Below are 12,733 nucleotides of genomic sequence, written 5' to 3'. Positions count from 1 at the left end.
AGCATCCAAGCATCAAGAGACATGACGTTTCGGGCATAAGCTCTTCATCAGGTTAGGTGACTTCTAAAAGTTATTGGGCATAACGCGAGCACAGCTTATATGCTATTTTGTTCGTTGTGAAAACTTAAGCAATATGAGCCATTAAAATATGATTACATTGTTCAGTACCAATCACAACTCCTAGATACTGCAGCTAGACAGGATCCGGCTTGGGCCAAGTAAGATTTGCATCGCATACATCACATTTTCAACACAGTCTAATCATCTGCCCCATACCTTCACAGTTTAACATCAAGCACAGAACTATAACAATCGCTAGGATGGCTTTCCGAGGGAAAAGTCTTGCTCGATTAACATTCTTGACTTTTTGAGGTAACAGAGGCAAATATTAAACGGAGAAAATAACTGAGTTAAACTTAGGTATTACCTCCAAGTTAAAAATCACAACACCAGTTCATAGCCCAATAGGTTTATTTGAAAGTACTAACTTTCAGAGCACTGCTCCTTCACCAGGAATCTAGTAATAATCAAGACCGACAGCGAGCTTTCTTCCTCCTATAAAAAGGAAGAGAGGTCACAGTGAACACAGGCCCTTTACAGAACATGGCAAAATGCTGGGGAACCAGGAAATGGTGGAGGAGCTGAATAAATGTCTTGCATCAGTCTTAACCATAGAATTCCAAAAATATTAAATAATCAAAGGACAAAAGGAGGAGGGGAAATAAATCCAATAACTACCACAAGAGAAAAGTGCTAGGAAAAGTAATGGGGCTAAAGGCTGTTAAATCTTCTGGACCTGTTGCGTTAAATCTTCTGGACCTGGTAATCTTCCAGGAAGTCCTGCAGGATTGAAAAGCTGTCACTGAAACCTTTATTTGTCAGAGTCAGAAAGCAGGTAACAACTGTCCTGTTAGCTTTAGAAATACATAATAATCAAGCAGTCAGCATGGCTTTTCTCATAGAATCCCTACAGTATGGAAACAGGCCATTTGGCCCAACAAGTCCACATCCACCCTCTGAAGAGCAACCCAGAGGTCCATTCCCCTACTCTATTGCTCTACATTTACCCCTGACTAATGAACCTCACCTACACATCCCTGAACACTATTGGCAATTCAGCATGGATCATTTCCAGGTTCACAATTATTGACATTACATTAATGACTTGCTTGACTAAAATAAAATGTACTACCACCAAGTATATTCACCCGGCACCAAACCTTGGTTGGACCATACTTAAGCATACTGTATGAAGTCCTAATCACCATGCTATAAAAAGAACTTAAGCACTGGAAAATACCAGAAATGCATGGCAGACACATCAAGAAAGGATTGACAGGCTAAGTTGCTTCTTCTAGGATTCGGGGGGGGGGGGGGTGTGGAGTGGAGAGGAACTGAAGAAATAACCTAAAAATAACCTAATAGAGGTTGTTAAAATTATTAAAGGCATTGATAGAAATGTTTCATTAAAATGAACAGCATAACTCTACCCAAAATAGTCACAATTTGGGACTCATTACCACAGGAGGTGGTTGAAGTGAATAGTATGGATGCATTTTAGGAAGAAGCAAGGTGGACATTTGGGGAAAAACAGAATACAGGGTTGCAATGGGAAATTTAAATAATGAAGGATGGAAGGAGGCTCAAGAGGCATAAAAACATGAGCTGGCTGAGCCATGTGGTCTGTTGCTATGCTGTGAATTCTATGTATCCCATCAACTTCCTAAGATTTACCATTGACCATAAACTAAACTGCAGCAGCCATATGAATAATCAAACAGCAGAATTAGATCAGAAGATTGAGGATGGAGGCAAGTAACTTAACTGACTCCCTAAAGTTTGTCCATTTATAAGACACGTCAGGAGTGTGATGGAGCTCCAACACTACTGAATAACTCAACACCATGTAACATTTACTCCCTCCAAGGCACAGCAGCACTGTGTACAAAAGATGTAGGGCAGAAACTTGCCAAAGGTCCTTCAACAGCACCCTCTAAACATTCAATCTCAAAGACCAAGGCAAGGGAACACCACCACCTGCAAATTCCAGTGTTACAAAGACACTTCATATTTAATATTGTTTTGTGAATTTTGAAAAATTGCACAAAAATAATTTTAAATGTTGTAGAAATTGCTGTAATGATTAAGAGGTTGCTGAAAGGTCTCTGTGAACATTGAGAATTTAAAAAAAAATTTAATCACATAACTACTGTGGCTGTAGACCCCTGGTTTGAAATGTGACTGGCTTGGGGAGGTGCTCGTTTTATCTTCTTTCAATTGGAAGCAGGCAGGGTTGAGAATTTTGGTTAACAATACAGTGACACCAGCAGTGCAGGTTCAACGCCCTCACTGGCTGAGGTTATCACAAAGGTCCTGCCTTCTCCACCTCATCCCTCACCTGAGGCATGGTGACCCTCAGGTTAAACTTAGCACCAGTCATCTCTAACAAGAGTGCAGCCCCCTGGAACTATGATGACTTGACCTTCAGTTGGAGGATAAAAATAAAGAACAGGCCGAGCTGTAAGAAGCTGCTCAGCCGATAGCTAATTTCTGAAAAAACTTGTTTAGTTCAGGATGAAACCTTTTTGTTCCTTTGAAAAAGCAAACGAAAAAATATCTCCTGAGTAAACCATGTCTGCAAGATTTCAGAGATAAACTGTGCACAATTAGCAACACGGCCACACCAGCCAGAACATAAATGGATTCAAACAAACATTTTGTGCTCTATCCTTTTGCATTAAAATAATAAACTATTGGTCAGTGTATTTTCATTCAGAAAGCTCATCCCTGCAGAGAAATGTTTTTTCTCTTCTGAAGACAGTGTGCATGTTTGAGGGATTGAGGGATAAGCTTTTACAATTTCCAAATTACAGTGTATGTAAACCAGTTATTGCATCTTTATTCAATAAGCTGTTTTATAATAAACCAATAACTATTCATTAAGAAACCTGGTTGATAGATCTTGTTTAAAACCTGATGAGATTGACTTTTTGTTGTGACTGATGGCATATTGGGACTTGAGTGATGGTGCACTCCCCACTAGGTTGGCTTGGAACTTGATCACCACTGCCAGTGTAAATCCCATTAGAAACCTGGAACTTCCTCCCAAACAGCACTGTGCATTCAACAATGGTACATGGGCTACAACATCTCAAGAGGTCTCATGACAATCCTCTCAAAGACAACTCAGCATGGGTAATCAATGCAGTTGTGCCAACATTCCAAGAACTAAATACAAAAGTAAAAACACTCCTACTACCATCTGAATGGACCTCTGGGGTACAGTTTTCTAGACAGGTGGCAGCCATTGAACAGCTGAGCAGAAATGTGGACATTTCTGAAACCTGGGAAGATAGTTCTTATGCTGGCCAGACACTCGGCACAAAGGTGTTATCGTAAAGAGCAATGATGGGATCTCTGACAGACCTTACAGTCTCTCTCTTGTTGCTAGTATAGACCCATGTAAGGTCATTGCCAAAAAATGGCAAGGTGGCAGCCAAGTCCTTTGTTAAAATAAAAAACTACAACCACCTAATGCCAACCAGATATTCTGTTGGCATTTCCCTGGATAAGACGATTGTGGATAAGGAAGTTTTCAGGGATCCTGTTTTGAAGTGTAATGCTAGGCAAGAAGCTAAAGTAAAATGTGAAGACAGCTTAAAAAAAAACTCTGCAGTTTTCATAGCTCAGCTCGATAGTATCCTCACCAGACTCCAGCAGGTCACTGAATAGTTGGCAAAAGCCAAAACCTTGGTTCCAATACATGGAGGAAAACTGTAGCAGCTTGACCTTGACATTAGTGGATATCAATGAATCCAGTACTGAAAGTTAAATTGTGACAATTCTTCATATTGTCTACATACAATTATCAAATCCAGGGAAAACAAGCTCCAACGAGGAAACGTTCATATCTGTACAACTGATATTTTGTTTTTCTGTATTTTAAACCTTGTGCAATGTCATTTTGCATCGGTTTTACTAGGACCTTGCAAATCATGAATTGAGACAAATAGTTCTCTCCCCCCAACTGTAATGCTGTTCCATAAAGGAGACACCATGGTCAATTCCTGATCAGAGCTGGATCAAACAATGAGTAAGTGAATGTTGTAGTTAATTTTTCAAAGATTGACAGTAGAAGTTAAGAGATTACCAGGCTGTCAACAACAACATCTGGTGACCTAATTACATAAAACAATGAGCTTGAACAGTATTAAAAAAAATGGGTAGGCCATTCAATTTCTCATGCCTTTCTTCTATTTATACTTGTTCAATAACCCAATCCAAAATACTCATCTTTGCCCCATATCCCTGAATGATTCATTAAAAATTCAGATTTAAAATTAAACTGAATTAGTATTGTCTTTATGAAGACATGGTTTAAGATTTCTACCACCTTTGTGTGTCGAAGAACACATAATTGAGGTGTAGCTCAAAATTTTAGAATATTCCCCCAGTTAGCAAATGTTGAGGTGTATACCTCAGGTTGAGGTCCTGGATGTAGGTTTGCTCACTGAGCTGGAAGTTTCGTTTTCGGACATTGCATTACCATACTAAGTAGCATCATGAACAATCGGAGCTACAAATCTTCTAAAAACTCGCTAACACCTATGGGCACGATATGCTAAAACTGGCTTGAAAATGGGAACCATTGCCATCTGACAAAGCGCCACCCGCGAACAGCTATACTTCCTGCACAAATGCCTAAAGAAGCAAGTACTATTTAAATGTCTTAAACACATACCTCCCCTTAACACCCCACTAGCCAAAAGAATAGCAGAGCAAAACGGCCGCAGAGTACTTAGAGAAATGATTTATGATGTCCACAACAGACGTCGTAAACACAACCGGGAAATTTCGCATCAAAAATCTTTACTCACTAATGCAACAGACCATGAATGGACAGACAGTACAACCAAACCAAACCATAGACATTAGACAGCGACAAACGCAGAAAATGAAAAAGAAACTAGACCTCCAGAAAAAACTAGACAAACTTACACAAAATAACAAAATAGAGGCATGGATAAAAAAAATCGTATCTGACCGACCCTTAACAGACAAATCAAAACTTCCAGGATGCCTACAAGATAGATTTCTTAGCAGTATTAGAAACAATACTGAAAGATAACCAACTCACGAAAGAGTTGGCACAGCATGGTGGCTCAGTGGTTAGCACTGCTGCCTCCCAACACCAGGGTCCCAGGTTTGATTCCAGCCTCGGGTGAATGGGTGGAGTTTGCACATTCTCCCTGTGTCTGCGTGGGTTTCCTCCGGGTGCTCCGGTTTCCTCCCACAGTCATAAAGATGTGCAGATCAGGTGAATTGGCCATGCTAAATTGCCCATAATGTTAAGTACATTAGTCAGAGGAAATGGATTTGGGTGGGTTACTCCTCGGAGGGTCGGTGTGGACTTGTTGGGCCGAAGGGCCTGTTTCCACTCTAAGTAATCTAATCTAAAAAAGAAACCCAGTAAACCATCAGACAGTTGCACCAACATTAAGCAGGAAAAAGGAAGAAAACACGCTCAATTACACAAGGAAAGCAAGCACTAGAAAGACAAAAAATCAAAATCATTGTTATCCTACCTGCAGACAAAGGATGCTTGACAGTCATTTTAAATCAAAGAGACTACATTGAGAAAGCGAATACACTACTTGCAAATACTAACACTTACCAACAGACCTGACCCCACAACTAAAGAACTGAATCACAGCCCTACTCAAAAAAAAACTTCAGAAATTTGGAGAAATAAATAAGACTGACTTCCAAAAAGTGAGACCAGACGGATCCAACACAATGCTTCTATGGATGACCCAAAATTCACAAAGCAGGAGCCCACCTCAGACCCATGGTCTTGCTAATTGGAACACAACAGACTGGCCAAGGAGCTACACCAAAGACTAAAACACTTACAAGACTCAAGCCACTCCATCCAAGAACTCCTGAAGACCAAAGACACCAAAGAAAGAAGAGGATGAAATAATTGTCTCCTATGATGTAACAGCCCTGTTCACACCCATCAATATCAACCTGGCCAAGGAAACACTGACTACACTATTAGAAGAACCAGACACATACACCAAACACGCCAACTTTATCAGCAAGGACAATATCGTCAAGCTCGTGGAGCTATGCCTTACCACCCACTTCAGCTTCAATAACAAAATTTACAGACAAACCAATGGAACATCCATGCGATCTCCAATATCTGGGTTCTTAGCAGAGGCAGTAACGTAATGTAGAGACTCGAACAAACAGCTCTGCCAACCATCCAATCCAAACTTTGGATCCGCTACGTGGATGACACCTTTGTCATCACTAAACAAAAGGAATTAGAGGAAACCTTCAAGGCAATCAATACTACTTACTGACATAAAATTCCCCAAAGACGGAGGAATATAATAACAAACTGCCGAGATGTTGCAGTAGAGCGAACGGCCAATGGGGAACTTCAAACCAGCGTCTACAGGAAAACAACACATACGGACCAAATATTGAACTACAGAAGCAATCATCTCAACATCCACAAATGAAGCTGCATTAGAACATTTCAATGATCCACCATACACTGCAGCACAGAGGAACTACTAGGAGCAGAGGAAAATCACCTATATAGTGTATTCAAAATGAACGGGTAACCAATGAACAGTCCGCCAATTTCCCAGCAACAAACCCAAACAAGCAGACAAAATGCGCCCAGAAACCATTGCCACTCTCCCCTACATCAAAGACATCTCAAAAATGACTGCCAGATTACTCAGACCTACTGGCATCATGGTAGCCCACAAACCCACTAAAACAGCAGCTAATTAACTTGAAAGACCCTATACAGACAACAAGCAAAACTAATGTCATTTACAAAATACCATACAAGGACTGTAACAACACTACATTGGACAAACAGGCAGAAAACTAGCCACCAGGATTCATGAACATCAACTAGCCACAAAACGACATGACCTAATCTCACTAGTATCCTTACATACAGATAAGGAAGGACACCACTTCGACTGGGACAACACATCCATCCCAGGACAAGCCAAACAGAGACACTGACGAGAATTCCTAGAAGCATGGCATTCCAACCGGAACTCCATCAAAACATTGACTTGGATACCATTTACCACCCCCTGAGAAAAGGAGCAGGAAGTGACATCACCAACCCAAGGAAACCTAAACACAAATAAAAAGCAGGCCATGCCATCAGTGCTTCATCCAGAGGCTCACTGACGTTACCTAATCTGGTGAAGAAACCTCTGAAATCAAACCTTCCAGCTCAGCGAGCAAACCTGCATCCAGATATTCCCCCAGTCCTAGGCTCCCCATCCAGGAAATACACCATGTGCATAATTTCATATATTAAACCCTTGGGAGTTCAGGTAACATTGTTAAAATTTTTGCTGCCTGCTCCCTCCAAACTAAACATATCCTGGGCATCATACCAGACAATGTTCACAGTACTCCATTAAGGTCTAACCGAGCTTTGTATCTCAATCAACTTGTTTATATTTTAAGAGACCACATTCTTCTTTTTGGACTATAAACTGAAATGGAACTTAGGACCACTATTACTGAAACGCCAGTAGAGTTTTGCAACTTGAAAATTATGTGCCTCACATTTTGAGCTGCGCAGTACAATGTTGCTTTTTGATCCAGTGAAGGGGAGAACAGGACCAATTGATAGAGAGACTTTTGAGTTAAGGAAGTTCTGCCTGACAGTAGCCCTCTGACTGGTTGAGCTGCAGAAATGTTAAAAGCTGCAAGTCTCAGGGAAGCAGTGCAAAACATCCTGAACCTGTGAACTAAAACAATCTATCTTCCCCTTTGGCGTGGAAAAGGCAGAAAATCAAGCAAGCTTAAAAAGAAATGAGGTTCACCTGATCAACCAATGAAAGAACAACCATCACCTTACAGATAACAGCATGCCATCAGTGCTTAGACTAAAATGAAAAAAAACACTCACCATTGAAATCTGGACTGGTGATGTTTGGGATTTTGTTTACCTAGTTTATGTTTTTACCCAATTATAGTATCTGCAGTTTGCCTTTTGACTTAATCATGAATGTCCGAGTACTTGGGAGTTTTTGAAGGGGCACAGTTTAAGTTGCGTACTAGTAAATTAGAAAATTTCAAAGATAAAAGGACAAGTGTTGCAATAGTTATTGTCTGCTATTCGTCATTTATATAAATGACTTGGATATGAATGTAGCCAGTATGGTTAGTAAGTTTGCAAATGACATCAAAACAGGTTGTGTCATGGACAGTGAAAGTTACCTCCAAGTACAACACAATCTTGATTAGATGGACACATAGGCAGAGGAGTGGCAGATGTAGTTTAATTTAGATAAATGGGAGGTGCTGCATTTTGGAAAGGCAAATCTTAGCAGGTCTTATACACTTAATGGTAAGGTCCTGGGAAGTGTTGCTGAACAAAGAGACCTTGGAATGCAGGTTCATAGTTCCTTGAAAGTGGAGTCACAGGAAATTAGGATAGTGAAGATTAGTTGAACAGAGAAAGACTGATGAAAGCTGCAACTGAAGGATTTGGAAGTGGTTGTGCACAAATAAAAGCTTTGCGGGGGGGGGGGGGGTCGGTGTTCTTGCAGTGCAGTGATAGTATTCAAACTTCTGGTCCACGAGGCCCAGGTTCAACTCCCTCCTGCTAAGAACATTTTTGAACAGGTCGATCAGAAAATACGAAGTTCAGCAGGTAATTGGAAAGGTAAATGGAATATTGGTCTTCATTTCAATGGGAATGAACTATTAAAATAGGGAACAAACAGAAAATGCTGGAGAAACTCAGTAGCATGGTAGCATCTGTGATGAAAGTGTTGAGTCCAATGTGACCCTTCACAACTAAAAGGGGTTGGAAACTGTTTCTATACTTTTGACAGAGATGGAAGAGCAAAAGCAACTGATGGTGTGGAGGGCAAGTGCAGAAGACAAAACAGTTGCTAAAGTGATGAAAAGAGATATAAAATGGGTGTAAATTAAGGTGTGAAAGAGAAGAAAATGGATCCTCTCTGCTGAAAGCACAGTAAACAGGACACAAGCAAGACAAGGCACTGTGTATGTATGTGAAGAGAGGAATGAAGAAAAACATAAACAAGCATCAAGTTGAGAGATTTATTATAGAGTTCGAGAGGATGTAAAGTACCCAAGCAAAAAAAAAAAAGTGTTCTTCCTTCAGCTTGCATTGTGCTTTGTTGGAACATTGCAGCAGATCCAGGACAAAAATGTTAGCATGGGAACATGCTGATTTATTGAAATAACTTTGACCTTCCAGATGCTTGCTACTAGTAGTCAAAGTAGCGATGTTCTACAAAGTGATCATCCAGTCCCCATTTGGGTCTTACCCATGTAAAGGACACTGCGCTGTGAGCAGCAAATATGAGCAGACTAGATTGAAAGAAAGACAAAAAAGAATGCCGACGGTGGAGGGGAGGTTTGTTTGGTAGTAGCATCTTGAGATGACAAATAGCAAAGGGTGATTTTTTGAATGTGGAGAGCAGTGAGGTGGAAAGTCAGGACAAAGAGAACCCTATCACTATGATAGCAAAGGGGGAGGACAACTGTGGGAGATGGGTAGGACATAGGGGATGGTCCAGTCAACCATTGTGGGAGGGAATCCTCAGTTTAGGCAAAAGGTAATGTTGGACACACCTCTGAAAAGATAACATTGGAACAGGCATGGAGATGAAGAAACTCAGAATGGAATGGATTCCTTGCAGTAAGTAGTGTGTGAGGAGGGGTACTTAAGGTTGGCAAATTTGTAAACAGTATTAGTGGACAGCCCATCCCTAGAAATGGGGGTGCAAAGGTCAAGGAAGGGAAGAGTCAGAGAAGTACTAGGTGAAAGAGATAAGAATGGAAATTGGAAGCAAAACGGGTGAATTTTTCCAATTTGGAGAGCATGATGCAGAAATATATTGGAGAGCTGAAGTGGGGATGGGAATGATTCCTGAATACCACTCAAGACAGCTTTATTATATCAACATCAAGGTTTATGAACTCTGGGGATTCAGAATCCCCTTTTAAATGGTACCAATGTTTATCAAATGCCACTTGTTCTCCTTCCAAAATAAATTACTTCACATGCTAAATTTCATTTATGTCTCTGCCCTATTCGTTATCCTTGAGAGGTCAATTATCTAAAAAACATTCACGTTTCCAAGCCTTGTCTCAACTTCCAAGTTTCAAGGATATGCCCCTTAATACACAGGTCGTTTTTAAAAAAATACATCATACACTAAATTTGTGAAAGTAAATGCTCCAAAGCCAAATCATCCCTACCTTCTTCATAACTAGCAGCACTGATAGATTTCTGAACCATACCAGTGTGCACTCCAAACTTCACCATACCTCAACCAACGTGAAGATCTCATTTGCTGTCACAGATTAATTTAAAAACATTAAGAACACAAAGCAAATTTCAAGAGATCCAACTGAAAAACAGGAGCATTGAAAATGTGAGTAACAGAATTGATTGGTTACTGTCTATAGCAAACCTTGTTTCAATAGGCACCTTATCAACCACCACTCTTGATAAACTGGCAGAAGTTCTCTACTTCAAATACCGATCTGTGATGTCTGGGTATTTATACTGTAAATATGGTATACTCCTGCATCACATTTCTATTACTTACTGTGTTTTTACATTGATTTTAGGTGTGATGATTTTACATGTACTTGTTTTGAGGAATGTTGATGTCTCGAAGCTTCACTTGATCAGGGTTTACTGCAGTTATGCATATCCCTTGATATTCCAGAACATTTAATAAACCAGCACCCTCCTAGTCCCCTAGGTACCTGTTAATTAAAAGTTTGCTTTACCTCTTTCTCAAGCTGGTCTTCCTGCAAGTTTGCAAGGGAGGGGGACAGAGCACAGAAATTAATTTAAACTTAATTTACTCGGATTTTCAAAATAAACCTAAATAGATTATGAAACGGATGAAATGCTCAATTTAAAAAAGGGCTGAACTTCCATTTTAGACCTATACAAAGCATCCAGTGTTCTTGCAATACTAAATTCAAATCTGACTTTCCTTCTTACAGACATGTTTGTTGAAAACGTGCTCAAGTTCAGTAACGAAGGCCTTCATATATAATGAGCTACCTTTTGAAGTATAAAAAGGATAATTCACGCATAACAAATAAAGGGAATAGGGAGTAAAACTGTTTAGAGCCAAATGGTTAGTAGAGAAGAGCTGGTCAAAATACAAATAGCTTCCTATTCTTCAAATGGCATGACCGAAATCTTACATCCATCGAAACAAGCAGATGGAATCACTGGATAACATCCCATGAAAGATCAGCTTCCCCACCAATAGAACATTCATAAATGCATTGCTAACATCAAAATTTTAATCCCAAGTCTGAAGTGGGGTTTAAACCACAAATTGGTGATGTGGGAATGTTTGATAACACTTCACAACACTGGTCAAAAGATGCAAAAATTGTCCGCTCTTTAGATGAGATTAGATTAGATTCCCTACGGTGTGGAAACAGGCACTTCGGCCCAACCAGTCCACCCAGACCCATTTCCCTTAACTAATGCACCTAACTCTACAGGCAATTTAGCATGACCAATTCACCTGACCTGCACATCTTTAGACTGTGGGAGGAAACTGGAGCACCAGAGGAAACCCACGCAGACACAGGGAGAATGTGCAAACTCCACACAGACAGTTGCCAGAGGCTGGAACTGAACCTGGGATACTTACAAGCCAATTTAGTACACAGCCAAGTTCAGAATGAACTGCAAAATATTCTTGTGCTGGTGGGCAATTTCGTCCTGAAAACTCAGTATGAGGATTATGAGGTGCAGTTCATCCTCTTTTCTCTAACGGAGTGACTTGAAAGATCATTAATTGCCTATTGAAATCCAAACAGCTTGTCATTACAGCATACTTAAGCAAAATGAATTCAAGAACAAAAACTGTCTGGGTTTACATAATACCACACCCTCTCCAACACAGCAACTAAAAAGCTAAATTTGGCAACAGCCATCTTTGCCAATACACCAAGGACCAAGCACATTATGCAGCACCTATACAATGAAATAGATCAGCTTCAAGATCATTGCAAACAACGTTTGAAGGAGTTCACATGGCTGGTGATCTGCAAGACAAATAGATTGAAAAGGACAAAATCATTTCACAAGCACCACTCAAATTAGTACCATTGCTTCACCAAATTCTCATATGTATCATCAGATTAATGATTTGGGATGTGTTTGATGGTGGTGGTGTAATGGTAATGTCACTGGACTGGTAATGCACCGAAAACACGAGTTTGAATCCCACCATGGCAAATGACGACATTTCAATTCAATTTTAAAAATCTGGTACTTCGTTGTAAAAATATCCCATCTGGTTCATTAATACCCTTTAGGGAAAGAAATCTGCCATCGTTACCCAGTATGGCCTGCATTCAACTCCAAACCCACAGCAATATGGTTGACTCTTAACTGCCCCCCCACTAGGCATTGAGAGGGGCATATGATGGTAGGTAGGAAAATGCTGTTTTTTAATGCAGAAGATCTGGGGGTGGGGAGGAGGAGGAGGAGAAGAGAGAGGAGGAGGAGGATTAAAACCAACATTTTCCTCACTACCATCAGTTCTGAGGAAGAGTCACTGGACCCAAAACTTGAACTCAGATTTCTCTCCACAGATGCTGCCAGACCTGCTGAGATTTTCCAGGGAGGTTATTCTTAAATTACACATAAATCACC

The 12,733-nt window shown here is 40.3% G+C and overlaps 1 pseudogene; it reads left to right on the top strand.

The window, feature by feature from the left end:
• Window positions 1-3,325: 3,325 nt before the first annotated feature.
• On the top strand, window positions 3,326-8,539 carry LOC148134649 (large ribosomal subunit protein eL27 pseudogene; annotated as a pseudogene).
• The last annotated feature ends 4,194 nt before the right edge of the window (window positions 8,540-12,733 follow it).

Source organism: Chiloscyllium plagiosum, unplaced genomic scaffold (assembly GCF_037043375.1).
Source record: "Chiloscyllium plagiosum isolate Xiang-an unplaced genomic scaffold, Cpla_swu_hap1 HiC_scaffold_53X, whole genome shotgun sequence".
NCBI classification, from domain to species: Eukaryota; Metazoa; Chordata; class Chondrichthyes; order Orectolobiformes; family Hemiscylliidae; genus Chiloscyllium; species Chiloscyllium plagiosum.
Note: the sequence above shows the minus strand (reverse complement) of the source record. Positions and strands in the feature narration are given on the sequence as shown.